Source organism: Scyliorhinus torazame, chromosome 2, assembly GCF_047496885.1.
Source record: "Scyliorhinus torazame isolate Kashiwa2021f chromosome 2, sScyTor2.1, whole genome shotgun sequence".
In the NCBI taxonomy this organism is placed as follows: domain Eukaryota; kingdom Metazoa; phylum Chordata; class Chondrichthyes; order Carcharhiniformes; family Scyliorhinidae; genus Scyliorhinus; species Scyliorhinus torazame.
This window is the reverse complement of record NC_092708.1, coordinates 93777733-93790439: the sequence shown is the minus strand read 5'-3', so window position 1 is coordinate 93790439 and position 12707 is coordinate 93777733. Positions and strand designations below refer to the sequence as shown.

The following is a 12707-nucleotide window of genomic DNA, read 5'->3' as shown; positions in this document are numbered from 1 at the left end:
AGGTATTAAGCTATGTAATGTTTTGTGAGTAAGTGCCGTGTATCGAGCCCAAGTATTTACCCTAAGAACAAAGAACAAAGAACAAAGAAATGTACAGCACAGGAACAGGCCCTTCGGCCCTCCAAGCCCGTGCCGACCATGCTGCCCGACTAAACTACAATCTTCTACACTTCCTGGGTCCGTATCCTTCTATTCCAATCCTATTCATGTATTTGTCAAGATGCCCCTTAAATGTCCCTATCGTCCCTGCTTCCACTACCTCCTCCGGTAGCGAGTTCCAGGCACCCACTACCCTCTGCGTAAAAAACTTGCCTCGTACATCTACTCTAAACCTTGCCCCTCTCACCTTAAACCTAAGCCCCCTAGTAATTGACCCCTCTACCCTGGGGAAAAGCCTCTGACTATCCAAAAGTTTAAGCTGAAGGTCGGAGACAATCATCGAGGATCCCGGACAGCAGGGCACCGGCCCATCAGAAATTTAACATTCCTGGGCAATTCCCGTATTTATCTAGCGCCAGGACTTCCAGAGGATCTGGATGCGTTTCTTCCACCTATGTTGAGTCATCGATGATCCGGAGACTGGAAGGTTTGGGCCACCGTTTTTCATTGTGATTTGGTGTAAAATGAGTGGATTGCTAGGCCATTTCGAAAATGTAGTTAGAGGCAGCCACAGTGCCGTGGGCCTGGGTCATATCAGCTAAGGATGGTAGATTTTCTTCCCGAAAGGATATGAGTGAACCAGATGGGTGTTTCACAACAATTTGGTAGTTTTATGGTCACCAATACGGAAAATAACTTTTTAAGTCCAGATTTATTTAAATAGCTGTGCTTAAATTTGTCAGCTGTTGTGGTGGAATTTGAACTCAACCCTGAGTCATTAGTCCAGGCTTCTGGATTACTAGTCCTATTAGCCCAATGACATAACCAATGGGCTAACATACTCGATTTCAAATAAATGATAGGTGAATTGATTTCCAATGGACAAGGTCACTTGACTGGCATCATTCTCTCGAATTCAAATGTATTAAGAGCAAATTATTCCATCACAAAAAAGGTGCTTTAGCCCGAAGTTAGTCAAACCATCCCTACGTAAATAAAGGGAGAAATTGGCACTTGGAGTATAAAACTAAGGAAACGTTCTATTTTTCATCATTAAGATTCCCCAAGCAGAAAAGCTCATTCAAAAATAAATATTTTATGTCCATCGAAGCACAGTCCTTAAATACAATTGACTAAAATTAACGAAGTTTTGTGAGTGAACAGCACTTGTTTCATACCATATTGATGAATTAATATTACAATGTTAATTTCACAGTTATAACAACACTCTAAGACACAATAGATAAAGCATCTTGAATTACATCGCACTCTGTTAATGGCAGGTGAGCCTGCTCACGTGTTGTATTTCCATATCCTTCTTCACAAAAGACATTCTTGTAACCATTAAAATTTATATCATTTGCAGGATAGGTTTAACTGTTCTATCACTGACTTCCAGAGCCCGTGTCTCTGACAAAGCTAGGTTGTGTTTCCTTTGGCAGCTCCTTCTGTAATTAATAATTGACAGTGCTTTCTCAAATTTATTTACAAAGTGACCATTAGATGACACAGGCCTTAAAGACACTGATTGAATAATGCAACAGTTGTGACCAAATGGGAGGTCTGGATGATTTAATCGGTGTTTTTTCTTTAACCACTGCCTCCGTCAGGTTTTCCCATTGTTAATTTATCAGAACTCAGTCAATGGTTTAAATCGGGATCAATCTATTTGTGAAAAACCTGATTGAAGATATTAAAAGAAAATCAAATGCTTAGGGTGACATCGTGGATGGAATTCTTCACTGGCCTCACTGGCGGATTCAATGGCAGGTGTTGGTGGAGGGGTGGAGAGAATTTGGCAGGAGTATAAAGGTCAGTTTCATGCTAACGTGAATTTCCTGTGATCGCTTCCACTGATGGATCGGGAAACCTGCTGGAGGCTGGCCTGAAACTGATTTGGATCCCGCTAATGGGATGCAGATGAAGGCTGAACCAGAATCTTCCACCCACAACCAATTCTCCACAACGTCAGTCTGAAAACACACTGGTGCAAAACATGTCTGGAACAAAGTGGCCTGCAGCTGTCAGGACTCGCCTGAACAATGCCTGGAGCTGCTTCTGGAGTTTGGAGATCGCCAGCCACACTGGACCTTGGAATACAACAGCATGGGGGTGCCCACAATGGGAAGGGCAGCACGGTAGCACAGTGGTTAGCACTGTTGATTCACAACACCAGGAGCCCGGGTTCGATTCCTAGCTTGGGTCACTGTCTGTGCGGAGTCTGCACGTTCTTCCCGGCGTCTACGTTGGTTTTCTCCGGGTGCTCCGGTTTCCTCCCACATGTCCCGAAAGACGTGGGCTGGGTTTCTCCCCCAACCGGCGGGCGGGCCGTACCAGCGCCCAAGAGTGGCGTGAACCACTCCGCCGTCGGGCCGCCCGGAAGGTGCGGAATCCTCCACACCTTCGGGAGCTAGGCCGGCGCTGGAGTGGTTGGCACCACGCCAACTGGCGCCGAAGGGCCTCCACCGGCCGGCGCGAGTTGGCGAATGCGCCAGCGTGTTCTGGCGCATGCGCAGAACCGCTGCCGTGTTTCCTGCGTATGCGCAGAGTGTTTCTTCTCCGCGCCGGCCATGGCGGAGCTTTACACAGGCCGGCGCAGAGGGAAAGAGTGCCCCCACGGCACAGGCCCGCCCGCAGATCGGCCGAAAACGGGTGGCTGTGCGGCCCATTGGGGACCGGAGAATCGCCGGGGGGGGGGCCACTGCCAACGGCCCCCGACCGGCGCGATCCCTGCCCCCGTCAAAAAACTGCCGGCGGAGAATTCGGCAGCTGGCTTCGGAGTGGCAGGGCAGGATTCACGCCCCCCCCCCCCCCCCCCCGGCGATTCTCCAATCCGGCAGGGGCTCGGAGAATCCTGCCCGTGCTGTTAGGTGAATTGGACATTCTGAATTTTCCCTCAGTGTACCCGAACAGGCGCCGCAATGTGGTGACTAGGGGATTTTAACTGCAGTGTTAATGTAAGCCTACTTGTGACACTAAGAAAGATTATTATTATTTTAAAAAACATTGGCCGGATACTGGAACGGTGGATCCCGTTGCCGGTGGCGGCTCGCCCCACCAGAAAACGGGTGCAGCGGGTCGGAGAATCGAGAACTTTTATTTCTATTTTTTTTTGCATTTAATTTATTGGTCTTTCTCAGGCTTTTCTCCCCTGTTACTTCACCCACTTCCATCTAATCATGTCATCTTTAATTTCTCCCTTCTTGAGTTTTCCCCATAAATCTCTTCCCAGCATATTACGAATCCTCTGCCTTCTGAATAAAAAAAACAGGAGTCATTTTTCTGGGGGCATCTGTGAGGGGTCCCTCTAGTTACGGGATACGTGTGGTGGCTTTTCTAGTTAGGGGTCCTTGTGGGGCAGCCTTTAGTTAGGCGCACCCGATGAGGGGTCCCCCTAGTTTAAGGGGTCCTTCTGGGAGTCCCGTTAGTTAAGGGGTCTCTTTGGAGGGTACCTCTAGTTAGGGGGTCCCTGTGGGAGGGGGGCCCTCTAGTTGGTAGGCCTTTGTGGGGGTCCCTCTAGTTAGCAGGTCACTGTGGGGGGCGTCCCTCTTGTGAGGGGGGCCCTGTGGGAGGGGGGGGCAGTCCAATGAGGGGATCCCCATGGGGTTCCTTCCAGCATGAGGGTTTCTATGGGGTGTTCCTTTAATTAGGGGTTTCCTGTATGGGGTCCCTCTCTATAGGGGGGTTCCTGCGGGAGCTGCTGTAGTTAGGGGGTCTCCGTGAGGTTTCCTTTTGTTAGAGGGTCCTTGTAGGGGGGGTTCCCTTTAGTTAGGGGCAATTTGTGGGGTATCCCTCAAGTTAGGGAGTCCCTCTAGGAGCTCCCTCTAGTGAGATGGTCTCTGTGGGGAATCTATCTAATTAGTAGGCTCTTTGGTGGGTTTCTTTAATTGAGGCATCCCGGGGGTCTCCCAACTTAGGGGGTCCTTTGGGGGTGGTGTGGGGTGGGGCGGGCCAGGTTACCCCCTTACTCGGGGAAGGGGACACCCAGAAAACCTGGGGGTGGGGGGCCTGCTTTGTAATGTGGGGGAGGGGGGAGTAGGTGTGGGGGGCCGATTTACAGTGCGGGTGTGCGGCCTCGGGACTTCAATCTCGGGCCGCCGGCGTGAAATTGCGGCCCTGTGGCTGGATTCCCTTGCGAATTCCTCGTTTCCTCGCCACTCATAAATTTGAATAGCGAGGGATACAGAATTGCTCTGTGAAATTCAGCTCCAGCGAGAGAACATAGGGCTGGATTCTCCGTTTCTGAGACTAAGGGCGGGATTCTCCGATTTTGAGGCTATGTCCGGAGCATGTGTATAGTCTTGCGATGAAAAAGTGGGCGCCGCCCACGCACCGAAGCTCCGCCCAGTGGGGGGTTAGCAGCCGCGCCACGTAAAACCCCTGGCATTTTCGACAAACAGCCGGAGAATTGCCCGGTCCGTGACCGCTCATGCGCATGGCGATGACCTGTAGCAGTCGCGCCGTACAACATGGCGCCGGCTGCGCGCGGACCCGGCCTGCCAGATAATGCCCCCTTGTAACCCCCTTCACCACCCCAGGACCACCCCCTACCAGTCCCCCCAGCCCCCGCCGAAGCCCTCCCCCCCCCCCCCCCCCCACCCCAGCCAGCGGAACAGCTCCACAGTCCACAGCCGCCACGCGAGGTTGACAAAACCTCAGACCACAAGTGATCCACACTGTCGGGAAGTCAGCCCATCAGGGGTGAAGCATCGGGGGAGGGTCTTCAGGTGACGTCCTGAGGCCGACCCAATGGCGTGCAGTGCACTTACCGATGATGTCATTTTGGAGAAGGCAGAGCGTCTGAAATCCGGCGTTGCCCCTGATTTCGGGGTCAAAAGAGATTCTCCGCCCAATCGCTGAATGTGATTTTGGCGTCAGCAATCGGAGAATCTTGCCTTAAGTTTGATGCCAACGGGGAATCCGTGGACTTTCACGACAGAAAAACTGGCGCCACACCTGCATCGATTCTGCTACTATCACGGGGCTGGCACCAGTATCGGGTGGAACACAATCAATTCTAATGAAAAAACGGTGCAAGATTTGCCGGGTCTGTGATTGACACTCAGGAGGCTGACAAGCTGCACGTTACACTCCCCACACACACCACTTATCTCAGCCAAAACGATGGCACTGGTTGTGCTGGAGTGCGGCCATACAGCTGATGGGCCAAAGTTCAAAGTAGGCTGCAGCGGCGTGCACAGCTGCATTGCTGCCTTGCTGGCTGTGACAATGGTGTTCCGTGCCCATCTACCCCGACCCCACAGCCCACCTCTTGGCCGCCCCCCACTTCTCCCTCCCCCAGTCCTGGCAGAAGCCCCCCAACCATCGGCACAGCTGTCAGCAAACTATGGTGATTTTGGAGACGTTCTGCTCGCCCTCTCTCACCTTCAGCAACCACCATGCCGGTTTCACGATTTGTAAAAGCACAAGTGAACCATGTCGTCGGGAATTCAGCCCATTGGAGGTGGAGAATCGCGGAGGCCCTGGAGAATACCGGGTCGGGCCCGCTAATGATAGGTAAATGGTGTCTACTGTACATGTGGAGTGAAACGCATTGATGCCGTTTTCGAGGTGACGGAGAATCGCAATTTGGTGTCAAATCGTCGCCTGCTGTGTCTTTGGCATCAGAAGCCAATCGCCGCCCAATCGCATTTCCCAATTTTGGCGTCGGCTATCGGACAATCCTGCCTTTAGTCTCTCAAATGGAAAATCTCGCCAAATGATTTGATTGTGTAAGAAGCGGTGTTGTTTCTTGTATGTTGGGTAGTTGAAAACAAACTTGTATCAGTCCATTACTGCCTGCCAGAAATGAAACCCCAGCCGTTTGTTTACTAAGATGGCTCAGTGGCCTCAGCTTTATAATGGGATGAATTTTGACAGAATGATGCATTGAGACATTACCATGCTGGGAAACCAAAGAAGGCAAACCTGATTCAGATCCTTGCAGAACTACATAATTAAAATGCAAGTGCAAAGTCTCAAGTGAAATCAGTAAACTAAAGTATCACTCAGTAACTGAACTTTATTATATGAGTATTTGCCTACAAATTAATTCATCCTAGCTTTAAAGTCTCAACAGAAATGGTCATATTGGGAAGTTTGACATGTTTAAGGCTCACAATATGTTTACTATCAGGGTAGAGGCACTGTGGTGGAGTCAAAATTCCACTAAATAAATTGATTCATCTGGGAACATGGAAGTAGTTTTTCCTCCTCTGACAGGCTCCTTGGCTACAGTTACTTTTTCCCCCTGAAGGAGAAACCATCTTGCATCAAAAATGGCATGGTTCCGGCCACCAGAGGGCTCTCTGAACTGCACCAAGAAATCACCCCTCACCCATCCATTTTATAGAGAACTGATGAAAATTATTAGCAAGAACAATGGTAAAGAGTTGATACAACAGCATGATAAATAATATCCTTCCTTACAAAGAAAAGGCAGACCATGTGACATTACTGACACGTATACATGTTCAACCGGGGATGTAAAAGTAGAGAGAGGAATGGATTATAGGAATGCTTCTGAGAGGCACACTGAGAACATTTGATAATGCCTTATCATTTACCACAATGGAACTTTTGCAATGTGACTACACACAGTAGTTTTAACAGCGTTGTTAAATTGCTGAAAACTAATTTCGATGAACCAGAGAAGCGAGTGTAATTAATAACAAAGGTTCAATTTCCTCTGAACACTTATAGTTTGCTAATTAACGTATCAGCATAAAATCTTGCCTGTACTACTTTAACACACTCATTAACCTGTTTATTTGAATAACTGTGCTACAATTGATAAGAATTCATGAGAAGGCATTGAATAGCTCACTGAGGACACTAAATCCATTAGTTTAATTATAGGGTTTGGAACTTTTATATGGCTTGGAGTTTGGCAGGTTTTGACCTAGAACAAGCACAGAGACTATAGATTGGAGTGTTGTGGCTGATGTCTCAATTGGCACCACACAGCATCTTGATTTCTGGATTACGAGTGTCACAGTGGACCAAACCTGACAGTCAAGCCCCCCCAGTTCTGAATTAATGCTGGAGACGGCTCCCTTTAGTATCCAGGGCCTTTACTCTCCCAAATCGAATATTTGTTCTCACCTCCCAACTATTGGGGGAAGACTGCCTCGCTTTGTTCAAATTTGGCTGGATGTTCCCCATAAGGCTTTCCCTCGTCCCACATCCTCATCTTTCGCAAATCCACCAAGTTAAAATGGACATTCAAACAGATTCAAATATAAAAGAAATAAGTCACAAAGGCACAATTTTCACAGGGCTCTTTAGGTGCTAGCGAACCTCCAAGGTGGTAAAAATACATGTTTTGCCATCTTTGAAAAGGAGTTCAAACTTGGATGACCATTAAGTAGGTGATTGCCACTTGAACTGTTTGCTAACATTCATTAAGGATTCTATGCTAGCACTTGACCTAAAGCTTTCCTTTAACAGCGGATTGGGCATAAAATGTAATTGCCGAAGATTTTCCATGTTATATTTAAAGGTATACTACATTTTACTATTCACTGGAGATTTGAAGAGGACTTTTGAAACATGTTGGGAAATTTTCTTGGATACTTTTTCATGGCTTCATCAAAGCTCTATCAACATTTATTCTGGGAATGATCTGACAGCTTTGTATAAAAAGCGTGTTAGTCAACCTATTTCACACCTTACAAGAATCACCAGGGAAATAATAATTATTGGTCATTGGCATTTTGCTGGGGGTCCTCCTTGGTCTGCATGGGAGGAAGATATGCAGCCAGGAAGATCAATAGCGGCGACTGAAAGAGAGAAGGAAAGCAAGGGGAATTCCTTCGTCCTTGGTATAGGATATCCCTCTTCCCTGGGCGCCCTCCACCATCTCCAGTATCATATCTGAGAACCTATGGGCCTTCATACCCAGCTCCTGTACCATGCTGAAACAGGCTTGCCAGTCAGGTCACTCCACACCCTCACTGGAAGTGGATGTGTGGATCCCAGATATACTGCTGTGCAAAAATGTGTATAATCAGTGCTTCAGCACTAAACCTGCAGGTGTCTCTGTATTTTGGACCTTCAGACAAGATTAAATTATGATAATCAAGGCCCAGGCAGCTAACCTGGATGAGTATGCATCTACCATCACAGGCTTCAGCAGTAAGTGTGTCGAGGACAGTGTACCAAAGAAGACAATACGGATGTTTCCCAATCAGAATCCCTGGCTTAATCGAAGAGTCACTCCCTGACGGCCCCGCCCTATATAAAAAATACAGGTACGATGTACGGAAAGCCATCAGGGACGCTAAAAGACACAGCTTGGTATGGAAACTGCTCAGCCCAAGATCGCAACAAATTGCAGTGTGTGGTGAACTCAGCCCAACATATCACACAAGCTTGCCACTCTCTCATTGATTTTGTCTACGCCTCAGGAAGGCAGACAGCATTGTCAGAGACCCCTCACACGCAGGCTTTGCCCTCTTCCAGACCCTTCCATCAGGCAAAAGATACAGAAGTCTGAAGACCCCCACAGCTACTAGACTCTTCAATGACTCTCCCTCAGACTGATCTGTTCCCTGTAAGAACACTATTCACGATGCCCGATACTGCTCTTGCTCTTGTATTTGCTTTGCTTGGCCCTTGTGCCACACTGCAACCAATCACTATTTGTCGATGTACTTTGTCGCTTATTCTTTTTGGCTACTGTGTACATACTGTGTACGTTCCCTTGGCCGCAGAAAAATGCTTTTCACTGTACTTTGGTACATGTGACAATCAATCAATCAATCAGCAATTAGCAAAATTGCATGTCTTTTTAGTACAATGTGTGTTTTAACCCTTTTGCCAAAATAAATCCGGAAAGCTTCATAGTTGCTTACTGGCGAACTTCCTGCGTTCTTTTTGCTGTGTATGTTGGAAGTTTGGGTGGGGGGCTTAACACTGACGTTTAAGCATTTCAGGGATAATTGTATTGCACTGATCAGTAGAACAAACTAATTTTATTTTAATTATGCTGTCAAGCATTTAAGAAATGATTCCTAGCTTTGCCATATTTCAAATCCTGATTATTATTCCAAATGGACTTGCACAGAAGTACACTACAGTTTTTGTTGTCAGACAATAAGCTGAAATAATAACAGGTTTTGTTTGCTGGCTACAGTGATCCAGCAGTAAAATACACCACACTGTTAGCCTGATTTCCATCAGCATTATTATCCACATAAATAGGGAACAATGAGGCTGAGTCTCATTCAGCAATAAGGAGTGTTTTGAGAACACCTTGTGAAGGTTAGAATGGGCCGGGTTTTCGGATGGGCTGGAGGATAGGTGCGATCGTTGTTCGAGGGGGCCAGCCCATGTTATGATAATGCTCAAAGCTGCTGGGCTTCTGGAGTACCTTTTTGATACCATGTCGGCAAATCCTGAACATTGGGTTGGAGCCTTGCCCACTGGTAGCGATTTTGGGGACTTTGAATGTGCCGGAGCTCCGGACGGGTGGGAGGGGCAGACCTTCGGTTGCCTCGCATGTGGCAAGGAGGCAAATCCTCTTTGGCTGGAGGTCAACGACACCGCCAAGCCCTTTGGCATGGCTGGGTGACCTGATGTGGAGGTTTCGCATCTCGAAGGTCAAGTTGACCGTGAGAGGGTCAGTGGACGGGTTTTACCCTAGTTGGCGGCCATTTATAATGTACTTTGAAAAGCTGGTCACGGTTAGCTGTCAGGGAGGGTGGGATAGGATGGGTGGTGGGAGGGGTTGTTTGATGTATATTGTTGTGAGGGGGGTATTACTGTTATTATGTGTTATTATTTGGTTTTTGGATACTTTGTATAAAAATTGTTAAAATTTCAATTAAAATATTTAGAAAAAATAGGGAGCAACATTTAAATAAAATAAGAAAATAAAAGAGGTAGAGTGAAATAAGTTTTAAACATTTATAAAAAGGGTTAAGCACTGATTTATATAGAAAGCTCTCAGCATTTTTCTTTGTAACGGCACATTTTTTGTGTAATAAAATTGACCAAAGTATTCAGAACTTTTAAAGTGAACAACTTTGTCTGTTAAAGAATCAAAGGGGAGATGAAAAAACTTTATTTTTCAGCAGCGAGTTTCCATGATGTGAAACGTGAAAGTCTTTCAAATTCTTTGAGTGCAGCCAGAGAATCATCTCATTTCGGCACTCATTTTCTGCACTAAGTCCTTTGACCGATGAGACCCATTTTTGCTGGGAATGAGAATCTGCAGATTGAACAGTGGATTCTGATAGCTGAAATCATCCAGTGTAAGACTACCTCTGGAGATGTATACGTTCAGCATCAGCAATATGGATCTCATAATGGGAGGTACCTTCATGGATGGTTTTTGCCCATGTTTTCCTCTCTTGGGCAAATTGTTCCATTTATGAACATGCTTTTTGCACTGTTTCAGAATTGCTTTAAGTAGTCTTTATATCAGCTTTGCTGTCGTTATGATCATGACCATTGCAATTGTCTGTGCCAGAAAAGATCTTCTTTATTGTGTTGCCTTAAAAGGATAATGGAGGCAACTTCAACAATGTCAAAAGGGAACCGGATATCTTCTTGAAAAGAAACAAATTGCAGGGCTAGAAGGAAAGAGCAAATGTGTAGAACTAATCAGATAGTTCTTTCAAATAGCCAGCACAGGCAGAATGGAATAAATGGCCACCTTCCATGCTGTATAATTCTATGATCCACACAGAATGCATATTCTTGGAAGAATTTTAATCTTTTGGACTATGCTGCAGCCTCAAAGACTCAACTAAATAATTTCTGTTGTACAATTTCACACAAATCTCACATTTTTATTTCACTACATCAGTACACCCACTTAGTATGACAATACCATCTCCTTTCTCAAGGTTACAGAGTATAATTTTGTTGGGGCTGCAAACATATTTTTTGAAGCAATTACTTCAATGTGCACTTTAACGCAGTTTTCCTGCAATAGTTTATACCACACCACTATCACAGGTTCTATCTGAGAGCAAATTTGATATGGATTTAATATCTGCATGAAATTTGGCAAAGTAAACAACACTGGAATATGAGTAACTGCCTTCAATCCCTTCAGGATCCTTACCCCATCAGGCTTTGCAATTACCTGGCAACACAAATGCCCCTGGGGTGGCATCAACAGAATCTGACATCACTTCATTGACACCTTTTTTCTCTGAAAGGTGTATGATTATGCAGAGAGTAATATACATATGTAAACCTGAGTTGGCATTGTTAAGGGGAATCATAGAATAGAATTCCTACAGTGCAGGAGGAGGCCATTCAGCCCATCGAGTCTGTACTGACCCTCTGAAAGAGCACCCTACCTAGGCCCACGTCCCCACCCTATTCCCGTAACCCAGTAACCCCACTTAGCTTTTTAGGCACTAAGGGGCAATCAAGCATGGCCAAGCCACCTAACCTGCACATCTTTGGACTGTGGGAGGAAACCGGAGCACCCGGAGGAAACCCACGCAGACACAGGAAGAAAGTACAAACTCCACACAGACAAACACCCAAGGCTGGAATTGAGGCCTCTTGCGAGATTTACTGGTGTTGTCACATCCCGAGCCGGGCACAATGAGACCATTAGATTGCGCCCTGTATATTTTCAGGAAGCAGTTAGATATAATACTTGAGGCGAAAGGGATCAAAAGAAATGCGGGGAAGGCGGGAACAGGCTATTGAGTTGGATGATCAGCCATGATCATAATAAATGGTGGAACAGGCTCGAAGGGCCGAATGGCCTACTCCTGCTCCAATCATCTATGTTTCTATGTGTCTGATTGATAGCTGTAGTACTCTGTAGAACAACCAAAAGCTACACTATGGTATGATATTCCTATTGCTGGTGACTGAGAAGCGATAGTGGCAAACTGTTTCAGCAAGAAAATCCATATTACCAGCAAGCCCTGTATTTTCTGCTTTCTGAACACAGGTCCCCAGTGACCCATTGTCTCTTTAATGGTAGAGTTCCTGACAGACCAAATAAATCAGTTTTTTAAACTGAGCTGGTTCCACACTATGACTAACAGATTCTTGAACTCCCATCATATGGATTGTAGTTCTTAGTGAGTCAGCCGAGGAATATAATGTTATAATTTCCCGCCTAAAATACCGTTTGATAATGGAAACATGAAACTATACAGCATTGGGGAAGGCTGTATGTTCTCTTCATTATGACGGCAGCCAATCAAAATAGGCACTGCCTAGTATTACATCGGTTTGCTGGTTAGCTGGATTCACTCATGCAGAAGAGGCTTTGTATGATCACAAAGTGCTCGATAGAGTCATTCCGGTTCCTACTTCTGGTTATCTATTCCATGCAAGCTTCCAGCATTCAATCTCCATATCAAGGGGAACTTGTGGTTTGGGAGCAGCATTTCCTGGAAAAGTGATTTTGATTCTCAAAAATTCTCAATGATCAAAATCACTTGTGTTGTAATCTAATGGAGCAGATGACCCTGAGTCAAAGATGCAGCAGTGTTAGCCACTGCTCCAAGTAGTGTTGGAGAGTAGAGTTGTCCTGTTTGACACTCCAGGACACCCTCTTCACAGCATAATGCTTAGCAAGTACATAGGTCCAATGTTCAATCATTTAGACATGATCAGCCTAATAA

The 12707-nt window shown here is 46.2% G+C and overlaps 1 protein-coding gene across 4 annotated transcripts in view; it reads right to left on the bottom strand.

Moving 5' to 3' along the window:
- Positions 1-12707, bottom strand: part of LOC140389741 (voltage-gated inwardly rectifying potassium channel KCNH7-like) — a 732829-nt gene that overhangs the window by 416146 nt on the left and 303976 nt on the right. The window lies entirely within an intron of this gene.